This window comes from Delphinus delphis, chromosome X, assembly GCF_949987515.2.
Source record: "Delphinus delphis chromosome X, mDelDel1.2, whole genome shotgun sequence".
Classification (NCBI taxonomy): Eukaryota; Metazoa; Chordata; class Mammalia; order Artiodactyla; family Delphinidae; genus Delphinus; species Delphinus delphis.
Window position 1 is genome coordinate 14,947,595 of NC_082704.1, and position 15,552 is coordinate 14,963,146.

Genomic DNA, 15,552 nt, shown 5'->3' on the forward strand with positions numbered 1-15,552 from the left:
ACCACCTAGAGGGCTGGGATAGGGAGTTTGGGAGGGAGACACAAGAGGGAGGAGATATGGGGATATGTGTATATGTATACCTGATTCACTTCGTTATAAAGCAGAAACTAACACACCATTATAAAGCAATTATACTCCAATAAAGATATTAAAAAACAAACAAAAACAAAGTAAGGACACAAACACGTACTTGTACACCAATGTTCATTGCACCATTATTTACAACAGCCAAAAGGTGGAACAAACCCAAATGCCCATCAATGGATGAACGGATAAACAAAAATGGTATATCCATACAATGGACTCTTATTCAGTCATGAAAAGGAATGAAGTACTGATATATGCTATAACTTGGATGAACTTTGAAGACATTATGCTGGGTAAAAGAAGCCAGTCACAAAAGGTCATATATTATTTGATTCCATTTTAATAAAATGCCCAGAACCAGGGAAGTGAGTAGAGACTGAAAGTAAATTTTAATTTTTTTTAATTTTAATTTTTAATGTATTAATCTTTAAATTTTATTCATTAAACTATAGTTGATTTACTATATTGTATTAATTTCATGTGTACAGCTTCAGATTCTTTTCCATTATAGGTTATTATAAGATACTGAATATAGTTCCCTGTGCTATACAGTAAATCCTTGTTGTTTATTTTTTAAATTAATTTATTTACTTTTGGCTGCGTTGGGTCTTCGTTGCTGCACGCGGGCTTTCTCTCGTTGAGGCAAGTGGGGGCTACTCTTTGTTGCGGTGCACGGGCTTCTCATTGTGGTGGCTTCTCTTGTTGTGGAGCATGGGCTCTAGGCACACAAGCTTCAGTAGTTGTGGCACACGGGCTCAGAAGTTGTGGCTCATGGGCTCTAGAGCACAGGCTCAGTAGTTGTGGCTTACGGGCTTAGTTGCTCCGCAGCATGTGGGATCTTCCCTGGCCAGGGCTCGAATCTGTGTCCTCTGCATTGGCAGGTGGACTCTTAACCACTGCACCACCAGGGAAGCCCTATCTATGTTATATATAGTGCTGTGTATCTATTTATCCCATACTCCAAATTTTTTTGCATGTGTGTGATGCCACACAGCTTGCAGGAGCTTAGTTGCCTGACCAGGGATCGAACCCAGGCCCCAGCGGTGACAGCACCAAGTCCTAACCACTGGACCGCCAGGGAATTCCCACCGCATACTCCTAATTTATCCCTCTGCCCTTTCCCCTTTGGTAACCATAAGTTTGTTTTGTATGTCTGTGAGTCTGTTTCTTTTTGTAAATAAGTTGATTTGTATTATTGGTTTCGGGGCATTTTTCTGCTTTTTTGGCTGCGCCAAGCGTGACATGCGGGATTCTTAGTTCCCCGACCAGGTAGCGAACCCACGCCCCCTGCATTGGAAGCACGGAGTCTCAACCACTAGACTACCAGGGAAGTCTCTGTATTATTGTTTTAGGTTCCACATATAAGTCATAGCATATGATATTTGTCTCTCTCTTTCCGATTTGGTTCACTTAGCACGATAATCTCTAGGTCTATCGATGTTGGTGTAAATGGCAATATTTCATTCTTTCTTATGGCTGAGTAATATTCTATTGTATATATATATATACCACATCTTCTTTATCCATTCATCTGTTGATGGACACTTAGGTTGCTTTCAGGTCTTGGTTATTGTACATAGTGCTGCTACGAACATTGGGGTGCATGTATCTTTTTGAATTAGAGTTTTCTCCAGATATAAGTCCAGGAGTGGGATTGTTGGATCATATGGTAGTTCTATTTTCAGTTGGTTTTTTTTTTTTGCTTTTTTTTTTTTTTTTTTGGCTGTGTTGGGTCTTCATTGCTGCATGGGGGATTTCTCTCTAGTTGCGGCGAGCAGGGGCTACTCTTCGTTGCGGTGCGCAATACTTTTAGTTTTTTAAGGAACCTCCATACTGTTCTCCATAGTGGCTGCACCAGTTTACATTCCCACCAACAGTGTAGGAGGGTTCCCTTTTCTCCACACCCTCTCCAGCATGCATTATTTGTAGACTTTTTGATGATGGCCATTCTGACTGGTGTGAGCTGATACCTAATTGTGGTTTTGAGTTGCATTTATCTAATAATTAGCAATGTGGAGCATCTCTTCATGTGCCTGTTGGCCATCTATATGAGACTGAAAGTAATTAGTATTTACTAATTAGGCCTTGGGGGAGGATGGAGAGTGATAGCTAATAGGTATAGGTTTCTTTTGGGGGGATGTTGGAAATTTCATAAAATTAGATAGTGGTGATGGTGGCACAACTGTGAACATACTAGAAACTACTGAACTGTGTACCTTAAATGGGTAAAATTTATGATATGTGAAATGTATCTCAATAAAGCTGTAAAAAAAAAACCCAAAACTCCAGTGGCTGTTGAGGGCCCCCTCGGTGGTACTGGATTGCTTCCAGTCTTTCTCAGGGCCCTCTGGAGAGGTTACATGGTGCTGTGGAAAGAGGGAGGGCAGAAGCAGTTAGAGCATCCACTCTGTACCTGTGCCAAGAGCTGCCACGTTGCTCGTCTCATTTAAGCTGTGCTCTGGCCGTGCCCATTTATACATGAGGGAATTCACAGCTAGGGAAGTGGTGGCGCCAGGATTTAAACAGAAGGTTTCCATCTCCAGTCTCACACGCGTTCCACTCTACCTGGCTAGTCTAGGCAATCAGCATCACCAATAAAGACAGGCCACCTTGGCCAGTATCCCTTGTGCTTTATGAGTCTAGGTCCCGTGCCATGTGAGCTGAGCAGTTTGAACTATGGCCATGGTTGCAAATTCCAGTGCCCACTGGGGCTCTGCAGACTACGTCAATGCGTGCAGGAGGCCAGGCAAGGGAATGAATGGCTGTGGTGAATTGAAGAATAGGTGACCCATTGAAGGAAGATGTGGGTATTGGCTCCAGCTCACTGTTGTCACGGAGTAACAAGGGGCTGCAGTGGCCCGATCCTGATTTTTCACAAGAAGCCAAAAATACGGATTTTAAATGCTGGCAACTAATTCAAAGTTTTTTAAAAAACATCTATTTGGGGCAAACAAAACATTTGCATGGTGATTCTACCCGAGGGGCCACCAGTTTGCAAATCTGAACTGGATCATCTCTGATGTTCATCCTGCCTTTATATTCTCTGAATCTTTCTGCCACAGACCTGGTCCTGTCTGCCTCAGTGAGTGCAGGGTTCAAATGCGGGTTTTCTAGATACCCTTGGTGCTATCTCTGGAAAATCAGATCGCAGAGAACAGGCTCTGTAGGCCTTAGCTCTTAGTCTGCAAAGGCGACTTTCAAATATGGAATGGACTTTTCCTTCTTAAAGTGGGCATTGCTTTTCCTCCTGCTCTTCCTGGGCACATTGAGTAAATATGTGGGTGAGCTGCGAACTGCATGTATGGCAAGTGGTGACTCCAGGTTTTCAAAATAAGAGGCCTTGGTCGAATGCCTCTTACAAAGCCCCAGCCAGTACAGTAAGACAATGGGAAAACTGGACAGATACATGTAGAAGAATGAGATTAGAACATTTCCTCACACCATATACAAAAATAAACTCAAAATAGATTAAAGACCTAACTGTAAGACCTGAAACCATAAAACTCCTAAAACAGAACATAGGCAGAACAGGGACTTCCCTGGTGGTCCAGTGGTTAAGAATCCATCTTGCAATGCAGGGGACACTGGTTCGATCCCTAGTCAGGGAACTAAGATCCCACATGCCGGGGGGCAACTAAGCCCGCACGCCACAACTAGAGAGCCCACATGCCACAACTACAGAGCCCATGGGCTCTGGAGCCTGCACGCCACAACGAAGAGTCCATGTGACACAATGAAAGCTCCTGCGTGCCTCAATGAAGATCCCACGTGCCACAACTAAGACCCAACACAGCCAAAAAAATTTTTTTTAATTAAAAAAAAAGAACATAGGCAGAACATTCTTTGACATAAATAACAGCCATATATGTTTGGATCTGTCTCCTAAGGCAAAAGAAAGAAAAGCAAAATAAACAAATGGGGTCTAATTAAACTTAAAAGCTTTTCCATAGCAAAAGAAACCACTGACAAAAGGGAAAGACAACCTTCAGAATGGGAGAAAATATTTGCAAATGATGTGACTGACAAGGGGTTAATATTCAAAATATATAAACAGCTCATATAACTCAATAACAAAAAAACAAACAACCCGATTAAAAAATGGGCAGAAGACCTGAACAGACACTTCTCTAAAGAAGACATACACACGGCCAACAGAGACATGAAAAGATGCTCCACATCGCTAATTATTAGAGAAATACAAATTAAAACTACAATGAGGTATCACCTCACACCTGTCAGAATGGCTATCATAAAAAGTCTACAAATAACAAATGCTGGAGTATGTGGAGAAAAGGGAACTCTAGTACACTGTCGGTAGGAATGTAAATTGGTGCAGCCACTATGGAAAACACTATGGAGGGTTTCCAAAAAACTAAAAATAGAGTCACCATATGATCCAGAAATTCCATTCCTGGGTATATATCTGGAAACACTAATTTGAAAAGATACATGCACCTAAGGATCAAAGCAGCACTACTTACAGTAGCCAAGATATGCAAGGAACACAAGTGTTCATCAACAGACAAATGGATAAAGAAGGCGTCTCACACACACACACACAGAAATATTACTCAGCCATAAAAAGTGAAATTCATTTGCAACAACATGGATAGACCCAGAGAATATTATGCTTAGCGAAATAAGTCAGAGAAAGATAAATACTGTATGATATCACTTATTTGAGGAACCTAAAAAATAAAACGAATGTATACAGCAAAACAGAAACAGACGCACAGATATAGAAAACAAACTAGTGGTTACCAGTGGGGAGGGGGAAGGGGGGAGGCAGAAGATAGGTGTATGGCATTGAGATACAAACTACTTATGTATAAAATAAATAAGCAACAAGGATATATTGTACAGCACAGGGAAATATAGCCATTATCTCGTAATAACATTTAACAGTATAATCTATGAAAATACTGAATCACTATGCAGTACATTTGAAACTAATATTGTAAATCCACTATACTTCAATTTAAATTTTTTTTTAATTAAAATATGGTGGCATTCTGAAAACCCACTCTTCATTTTCTCCAGAGAGTAGGCTAAAGCCAGGTATGTGTAAAAGTAGCTTTTTGGGTTTTGTTTGTTTGTTAGATTTATTTACTTGCCTGGGCCGGGTCTTAGTTGTCATGTGCGGGCTCTTAGTTGCAGCATGCGGGATCTAGTTCCCTGACCAGGGATCGAACCCGGACCCCCTGCATTGGGAGCATGGAGTCTTAACCACTGGACCACCAGGGAAGTCCCTAAAAGTAGCTCTTTGAATTGCTAGGTTTTTGTCTTAGATGGTACCATGAGTGCATGTGATTTCACCAAGGAATAGGTGCTATCTTGTCCTTCTGGTGGTTTTGAAATGATAATATTTTAAATGTGAAATTAATGTTTGACTTTTAAAAACATACACTCATGGCTACAAGAGGGCTAAAATTAAAGAAAACGTTGTTTTTGCAAACAATTTCTCCAGTGCAGTTACTGAAAGCATTGTAGTCCAAAAATGTAAAATGTTTCCACAGAAGGTTTGATACAGATTCCATCTTCTTTGCTACAAAGAGAGAAATTTTGCAGTAAAAACTAAAGGGTTGGAGTCCAAGAGAGCTCTGAATTTTCATCCCCCGCCTCACTGCAATTGACTGGCCTTGGAGAGGCTGAGTTAGAGACCTGGGCATGCTTGGGGCCAGGAGAGCTTTAGAAGGAATGGGTGGTGGGAATACTCATAGGACAGAAAGGAACGTGTGAGCAGGCCTTTCAGTGGCATGAATGGTCAACCCCTCCTGAGGTCAAAGGCAAGACAGAGATGTGGGGCACACCCTTCCATCTATGCAGGGGAGAAGTGGATTCTTGCCTGCCGGCTCTGTACACTCACATAGACGCATCAAGTCTGCTCCTAAGAGGCTGATTCTTCTTAGGGCCCTCCTCTGAGGCCCATGGAAGCATGTACCAGAAACAGGCACCATCCAGCCATGGGCATTTCCTCTTCCCCTGTCCCCCCCACCTACCCAGAGCCCCATCCCCAACTCTTTGCAGAATTGTGCAGACCAAACCTGTTGGTCTTCACTCCTGACCTTCTGACCCTCAGAACTCCATTTAGCTCTGGACCCTAGCTCCGCACCCAGGCTTTGAGAACCTCTTTGGAATATGCTACTATGACAGCACCTGCTCACCCTCTCAGTGCCACCCTTTCTTGCCTTTAGGAGGTATGGTAGGATGAAATATGCCCCCTTGAAAGATATCCATATCCTAATCTCCTGAACCTGTGAATACTACCCTATATGGAAACAGAGTTTTGCAGATATAATTAAACTAAGGGTTTTATAGATCAGCAACAAGGATTTACTGTATAGCCCAGGGAACTATATTCAATATCTTATAATAACCTATGATGGAAAAGAAACTGAAAAATATATATATATAACTGAATCGCTTTGCTGTACACTTGAAACTAACACAATATTGTAAATCAACTATACTTCAATTAAAAAAAATAAGGGGGGTTTCCCTGGTGGCACAGTGGTTAAGAATCTGCCTGCCAAGGCAGGGAACACGGGCTCGAGCCCTGTCTGGGAAGATCCCACATGTCGCAGAGCAACTAAGCCTGTGCACCACAACTACTGAGCCTGCGCTCTAGAGTCCATGAGCCACAACTACTGAGCCCACAAGCCACAACTACTGAAGCCCGAGTGCCTAGAGCCCATGCTCCACAACAAGAGAAGCCACCACAATGAGAAGCCCGTACACCACAACGAAGAGTAGCCCCTGTTCTCCGCAACTAGAGAAAGCCCGCGGGCAGCAGCAAAGACCCAACACAGGCAAAAATAAGTAAATAAAATAAATAAATTAAAAATAATAATATTTAAAAAAATAAAAATAATAATGAAGTAAGAGTTCTAAAACAGGAAATTAGGGAATTCCCTGGTGGTCCAATGCCATGGCCCGGGTTCAATCCCTGGTTGGGGAACTAAGATCCCGCAAGCCGCATGGCATGGCAAAAAAATTTTTTAATTTAAAAATAAAATAGGGAAATTATCTTGGATTATCTGAGTGGACTCTAAATGCAATTACAAGTGTCCTTAAATGAGGGAGGTAAATGAGATTTGACAGACAGAAGAGGAGGCAGTGTGACCTACCACAAAGGAAGATAGTGGAGTGATGCAGCCACAAGTCAAGGAATGCTGGTAGCCACCAGAATAAGGCTAGGAAGGGACACTTCCCTAGAGCCCCTAGAGGTAGTGCAGCCCTGCTGGCCCCTGAGTTTGGACTCCTGGCTTCCAGAACTGTGAAAGGAGAAATTTCTGCGGCTTTCAAGCCACCAAGTTCATATTAATTTGCTGCAGCACACACAGGAAACTAATACAGGAGGGATGCTCCTCAAGTTCAGGCAAGACTCCTTCCTGATTGAGGACTTCACTTGGCCCCTAAGGTAAAGTCTATTCCCTTTGTGTCAAACCAAGGAGGGGAGATCAACAGGGCCAACACAGGCCTCAGTTCCTTAGGGTGAGACTTCGGGGCCCAAGAATCCTGGGGAAGCCCAGGGAAGAAAGTGGATTACTTTACCTCAAGTCACAGAAATTTAGAACTTACAGAGAACACAAGAGTGGTGAAATGCTTTGTGACAGGACTGAGAACTCCAAGCAGACTCATTGGCAAGATCTAACCACAGGGCACTTGGTTCTGATGCTTCCAAAATCATCCTGGCAGGTGGTTCAGAAAGTGCTAACCTGAAAGTATTTTGAAAAACTTATTTATTGAATACAAACTCTCCCTCTTGGCCTTGGTTTCATCCTGGTGTCACCTGGGGAACTTTGAAAAATCCCAACACACAAGCCACAACCTAGACCAGTTAGATCAGAATCTCCGGGGATGGGACCCAGGTATCAGTATTATCAAAGCCCTCCAGACGGTACCAATGTGCAGCTAAGGTTGAGGACTGCTGCTTAAGTCATAACCCTCAGGGGACTTCCCTGGAGGCGCAGTGGTTAAGACTCCACGCTCCCAGTGCAGGGGGCCCTGGTTCAATCCCTGGCCAGGGAACTAGATCCCGCCACAACTAAGAGTTCGCATGCCATAACTAAGGAGCCCACGTGCTGCAACTAGGGAGCTGGCAAGCCGCAACTAAGGATCCCGCGATCCACAACTAAGGAGCCCACCTGCCGCAAGTAAGGAGCCCACGTGCTCCAACTAAGGAGGTGGTGAGCCACAACTAAGACCCAGCACAACCAAATAAATAAATTTTTTGTTTTAAGTCATAACCCAGACTTCCCTGGTGGTGCGGTGGTTAAGAATCCACCTGCTAATGCAGGGGACACAGGTTGAAGCCCGGGTCCGGAAAGATCCCACATGCCACGGAGCAGCTAAGCCCGCGAGCCACAACTCCTGAGCCTGCGAGCCACAACTACTGAAGCCCACGTGCCTAGAGCCCATGCTCTGCAACAAGAGAAGCCACCTCAGTGAGAAGCCCGTGCACCGCAACAAAGAGTAGCCCCCGCTCGCTGCAACTAGAGAAAGCCCGCAAACAGCAACGAAGACCCAACGTAGCCAAAAACAAATAAATAAAATTATTTTAAAAAAAAAGTCATAACCCTCAGCCTATTCCACCACCTTGTATAATGCAACCCTGGGAGGTCAGGATTGAGGAAGACAAAGGAAAAGGCTCTTTCGAGATCTCACCTCCAATCTAGCCAGAAAGAGGAAAAGGGAGGCAAAAAGTAAGTGGAACCAAAAGCTCTTCTGAGGCTCCTCCGAAGACCTGTACATGAGAAGCCCAGGACTGGAGAGCCTCTCTCTCTGGGGGGCATTCCAGAAGCATCTATTGACAAGCTCATGGTTCCCTTGGATTGGAAGTGAACCTAGGGTCCTGGGACTGGCTTGGTTTAAAATGACACAAAACCTAGACCAGGCAAGGGCATCCCTGGACTCAGTCATCCTGATAGAAAGCTGGTATGGGGTACTGTCAGAGCCATGACTGACCTCCAGCAGAAAAGACGAAGGACAACAAACTCTCCTTCCTCCTCTGCTTCCAGAGTTTTCTTCTTAGAATAACTATGTTGACTGTATAGAAATCTGAGTAGTCACTGGCATTTCCATGAGCTATCTATCATTTACACTTGCTTATCAGAACCAAGTTTAAAAACTGTCACATGAGTCTGCTTGGGTTGTGAGATTTGATCAACACTAAACTCTGTTTAACAGTCTTCAATTGCTGTTCAGTCTCATAGTTCTGTCATCGGGCCACAATCTTCAAATGTTAGAGAGGGAAAATTTCTTCCTGGCTCTTGGCTTTCTTGAGTAATAGATGTTGTCCATTAAGTAACTGACGTTCAAAGCAGGGTTCCACGTCTGAGAAATTTGTGATGTTGAAAAACACCAGTCAAGCTTCAGAGGTGAAGAAAATGAGCCTTCGAGCAGACCTAGCTGAATAAAACATGATCAAATTTGCACCTTCCTTGTGTGTTTTTATAGCTACCTAGTTCACGGTGCCACTGGTGCTGTTTTATCGTGGAAAATATAAATGCAGTAGAGCAGCTGGGAGCCCGTATAATGAAAAGGTGGATTTGAGTTTTCTGTAGGCAGCCAAGAATAATGGAGCCGAAGCAGTCCTCGGAGAGAAAGGGGGCTCAGCCAGGAATGTGTGGGAAAACGAAACTCCTCTGTGTCTCTCCAACCCGACTTGAGAGGAGAGAGAGTAGCAGGAAAGACGAATTTCAAGACTCTCCCAGGGAGCTCATTGTGAGCCAATGGATCTGCTCGGAAGTCGTTGTTCAAGAGGGAACATTGGGGCTTTAAAGATGGAGAGAATTCATAGGATCTGGCCTGGCTCCATTCAGCTCCTGACTAGATGTGGCAAGGCGAGCCACCTTGGGCCACCGTTGTACCCTGGGAGAGACGGATGGGGAAAGGGATCATGCTGGGAGGCAGGGGCAGGGGGAAGCTGGGGGTGGTGTCCGCAGGCAAGGAAGCAGAGCCTAAGAAGCACTTAGCTCTTTGGGTTACAACTTACTGGCATTCCCTGCAGCTGAGGTAAGGGGCTTCCTGTTAGAAGCAGATGAACAGCTCCTGGCATGTTTATACAGCTAGTGATTTTGTTGTTGAAGAAAGTTTCTGTTAATCAAATAGAGTATATTTTGTTCAGAGTTTAGATCCTTTTGAAAATAAACATCTGATCTTATTTCACTAGAAATCCACCGTTGCTGTCTATGGGGAATCTCTTGGAGTTTTTCTCTCCTTAAATGCCACATCAAATAGATTTTATTTGGGGTTTTTAATCCTCTTCCCCCAAAAAACATTTCATTAAAAAAAAATCCAAACTGCAGGCCCAAACCCATCACATGGAATGAAAATAACGGTTCATGTCTGGTGGTAGCTGGTGGGGTTCACTGGGGCTTCAGAGGCACATTATGGTCAATCACCACTATTTCTCCTCCTGAAACTTGAGGTTTGGGGAGCTTGACATACCACATTTCCCTTGAAATTCAAGGGTGTACACATTAACAATAAATCTTTCCTCATGGACGTAACCAATTTTAACTGATTTTTTTGTACTCATGAAAGAGAAATCAACTCAAAGTTCCCAGAGCCTAAATAAATAGAAGTTGAGTTGGTACTTGCATTTTTTTAAACGTTTCAAACATTTCAATAACTATAGAAATAATGATACAGTTCACAATAACACTGAAGGAGAAGAATATAATCTGAATGTGTTTTTGTGTTTTAACTAACAGAGCCCTAACAGCACCTGAGAATGGAGTAATGAAGTTAATTAAGAATTAATGAAGTTTACTAATTAGCAATTAATAAAGCTCTCACAATGTGACACCTGACATTTAGTTCCATGATTTTTTTCTGGTTCCAGATGTTTAATTATAAAAAGAGCACCAGCCGCATAAATGATGCTCCTATGTCTTTTTTTTTTTTAATTTATTTTTGTGTGAGTTGGGTCTTCGTTGCTGTGTGTGGGCTTTCTCTAGTTGTGGCGAGCGGGGGCTACTTTTCGTTGCTGTGCACGGGCTTCTCATTGGGGTGGCTTCTCTTGTTGTGCGTGGGCTTCAGTAGTTGTAGCACATGGGCTCAGTAGTTGTGGCTCGCAGGCTCTAGAGCACAGGCTCAGTAGTTGTGGCACACGGACTTAGTTGCTCCGTGGCATGTGGGATCTTCCCGGACCAGGGCTCGAACCCGTGTCCCGTGCATTGGCAGGTGGATTCTTAACCACTGCACCACCAGGGAAGTCCTCCTGTCTTTTTAACAGTCATTGTTGATCCATGGGCATTTTTTTCCCACCCCGTGACTCATAGTAAATGTCATTTTTCTTACTCCTTTGATGTTTTCAGATACATTTATATTTAAACAAATCCACAAAATACCAGGGATGGCTACAGGAAGACACACTTCTTTGAAAATATTTTTCAGATGGGGATGTTTTCAAAAACGCTAATATACAAATCAGTCCAGCCTAATGTGGAGTTTCGTTCAGCCTCATCTCCAGTCTTAGACATAAACATCGGGGCAACAAAATGCCTGGCCTGACCGAAGCAATCAGAGCTCCCAAACACAACAAATTAGTTTCACACCAAGGGAAAGGTCATTGCTTTAATCCATGTCTTTGGGGAATGTACACAAATGTCATTCTTCCCAACCTACGTAATTAAACAGTTTAACTGGTGTGGCCATTCACTGTTTATTTTCCCATTGGGTAATGGAAGGAGTTAGCATCAGATGACAAGGAGGGAATACAGACAGTTGCGGATGTGTTGATGATCTCTCTCTTTCCCCCTCATTTTCTCTCTCTGTCTCTCTCTCATTCTCCCTCTCCCTCTATCTCTCTCTCTGCTGAGTGGCTTTCCTTCTCTCTAAGGGATCCAGGAAACGCTTGCCTCAGGCCCCAGGGCAAGAGTCAAAGCCACAGAGCCTCTTTGCCAGTGAGGATTGGCTGCTCCGGCTTTACTACCCCCCTCCCGTGTGGCCACTAGATTTAGTTCTGGGACAACTGTTAAATTCACAAAGGCAGCCTTCTGCCTAGGGTTCTATTCCGCGTTTAGCCGGGAGGTACAGCACATACAAGGGTGGAGGAAGAAAACACAGGACTGGAAGCAAAATACACCAGGGTGACAGTCCTGGCTCTAGCATCATGTGACCTTGAACACATTTCCGCCCCTTTCTGAAGTTCAATTTCTGCATCTCTAAAATGGGAGTAATAGTACCTAATTCATAGGGTTGTTGTAAAGATTAAATGAGATAGCACACATGAAGCATGCTTAGTACAGCTCTGGCAGGAGGTAAGTGCTCAATAAATGGGAACTCTGTCTCTATGTACAAGGGAAGATTCCAGTGGTTGTATTTTGGCCAAGGGAGGGGCTGTGATTGGCATGGGACATGTGGAAGGACTTCTGGGGTGGCTGGCAAAGTTCTGTGTCCTAGATGGTGGTGTCAAGGCTACTAATATTGTAGTAACTCACTGAGCCATACATCTGTTTTATGTGATTTTCTGTATCTGAGTTTTATTTTGTAATAAAAAGATTTCGATAAATAGGGCTTCCCTGGTGGCACAGTGGTTAAGAATCCACCTGCCAATGCAGGGGACACAGGTTCAATCCCTGGGTCAGGGAAGATCCCACATGCTGCGGACCAACTAAGCCGGTGCGCCACAACTACTGAGCCTGCGCTCTAGAGCCACTGAGCCACAACTACTGAGCCCGCGTGCCACAACTACTGAAGCCCTCGTGCCTAGAGCCCATGCTCCACAATAAGAGAAGCCACTGCAATGAGAAGTCCGCGCACCGCAATGAAAGAGTAGCCCCAGCTCACCGCAACTAGAGAAAGCCCGCGCACAGCAACGAAGACCCAACACAGCCAAAAATAAATAAATTAATTAATTTTTTAAAAAAGATTATGATAAATAAAGAGGAACACATATTTGTTTAGGAAGGAATGGAGAGAGGGAGGGGGAAGGGAGGAAGTAAGGAAACCAGCATGGGGCAGACCCAAGGAGGGGGAGAAGAGGAGAGAAGAAATAGAGGAATGCAAAGGAGTCTCACCACCCCCATTGTCCTGGGGTGAGGGTGAGGTCAAAGGGATGCACAGAGCCAGGCAGGTAGGCAGTATCAGAGTGGATCAGAGTGGTCCTGCTGGCTGGCTGCAGACACGCCCCACCCCCCGCCCCGCTGCCTGGGAGCCGGCGTCACTCAGAGCCCCCCCACAAACGGAGGGCTAGAGGCCAAGATGGCTAGAGCCTCTTCAACTCCCCTTGAATGAGGAGGGGAAGCGGGTTCCCTCGGCTGCCTCCTGCCTACCCTCTGACTCAAGCACACAGTGACCACCTGTGTCACCCCTGGAAAGGTCTCTTGCCGCTCATCCGTCTCAGGTGGGTGCCTGCTGACCCTCCCTCCACGTTCCTCCTGTACCAGCCCCTCACACACCAGCGCTTCCCGGGGTATGGACCCAGGCCTCTTACCTCCTCTGCCCCCCTCCCTGGTGAGCTCGTCCTGGCCCGCGCCTTCTGTTACCATCTCTATGCCAGGGCTGCCAGGTCTCTACCTCCAGTTCTGGCGTCTTCCTCAGGCCTTAGACTCTATCGCTAAACCGCTCAGTTGGGCCATCACCACTGGGCTGTCCAGAGGCACACAGGCTTAACACGTCCCTGTGCTCAGTCCCCCGCCTCAGGGGCTCCCGGTCTCACCTGACCCTGAACTTTTCAACCTGCGGACTGCACTCAGTCCACACCTAGATCTCCACCACTTCCTGTCCCTGCCCGAATTCCCAAACGGTCCCCACCTTCCTGAGCTCCTGTCTCTTATCCTGACTCAGACCTCACACCCACCCTGTAGAGTTCAAGGCAGATGTTGCTGTTTTGGTACCAGCCCCTGAAGTCCCTTGAGTGAGCCCTGTTCCCTGTTACACCTGATACCTCATTGGTCCCATCCAAACCAGGTTCTAACACCAACTGATTCTCTTGGTGTTCTTTTTCTATTTGACTAGCCTTCTAGAGAAGGAACGACACATCCGTCCCACAGAGAGGTGATCTTCCAGAGGTCAGAGGCCCTGCTCAGTTGGGCCACCACTGCTGTCCTCCCAGAAAAGGTTACCGGGGGACACTCTTCAACGCCTTGACTACCTCTTAGTGCTGTACATCTGGCCACCATAGTCATAGACTCTAGTCCAGATTATGTAGAAGGAGGAGAGATGGCTGCTCTGATGAGGACATACTGTCTACAGATACCAGCTGAAAGATGGTCACTCAGGAAGACTAATAGTGCTGGTGTTAAAGAAGACTCTACGTCGATGGCTTACTGGTTGAAATGTGATGAGAAAACCAACAAATCCTAGATGCAGCCTTCTTTAGCTGACCTACCCTGTGCTCTACAAAGAGCCAGAGACTGTTTTTAATGCCTGCGGAATGACCAGAGAACCAAATCTGTATGTGGACCCATGGGACAATGGACTCTGGTCCAAGAGGCCCCAGTGCAGTACCCATCCCAAGGCCCCTACTTCACGACCGTACAGCACCTGCTACATAACCTCACGTCCCTCCTCACCATTTCTGATTCCAACTGTTCCAAAGTAACACCAGCCTAATCAGCTCTTCTCCCACTCCTATGCTCACCAGCCAGGGCCACTGCCAGGTTCTCCCTAGCACCTCAGACAAAAGAACTTACACTTATTTCTTTTTTCCTCTCCTTACTGATGTCTTCACTTAGGTCCAACAGGCACCTCAAACTTGACCTTTTGAGCGGACGGATTTATTTCCACTTTCCCCACCATCTGTTCTGCCCCACTAAATGGTATCCCATCCACTTACTCACATAAGCCAACCAAGGCATTATTCTTTTTCTAGTAACAGCTTTACTGAGGTGTAACTCGTATGGTATACAATTAAACCTTTTAAAGTATACAGTTCAGTGGGTTTTAGCGTATTACCCAAGTTGTGCAATAGTCATCATTATCTAATTCCAGAACATTTTCATCAATCCAGAAAGAAAATATGTGCCTGTTAGTAGTCCCTCTTCATTGGCCCCTGCTTCCGTCACTTGGCAAACAGTAACCTGCTTTCTGTCTACAGATTTGCCTATTCTGGGTATTTCAGGTAAATGGAGTTATTACATGTGGACTTTTTTTTTTTTTTTTTTTTTTTGCAGTACGTGGGCCTCCCACTGCTGTGGCCTCTCCCGTTGAGGAGCACAGGCTCCGGACGCGCAGGCTCAGCGGCCATGGCTCACGGGCCCAGCCACTCCGCGGCACGTGGGATCTTCCCAGACCGGGGCACGAACCCATGTCCCCTGCATCGGCAGGCGGACTCTCAACCACTGCGCCACCAGGGAAGCCCTACATGTGGACTTTTAAGTCTGGCTTCCTTAACATAGCCATAATGTTTTCAAAGTTTATCCACGTGGTAGCATGTATCAGTATTTCATCCCTTTTAATGGCTGAATAATATTCCAAGGTATGGATGTCAATGTTGCTTTATCTATTCATCAG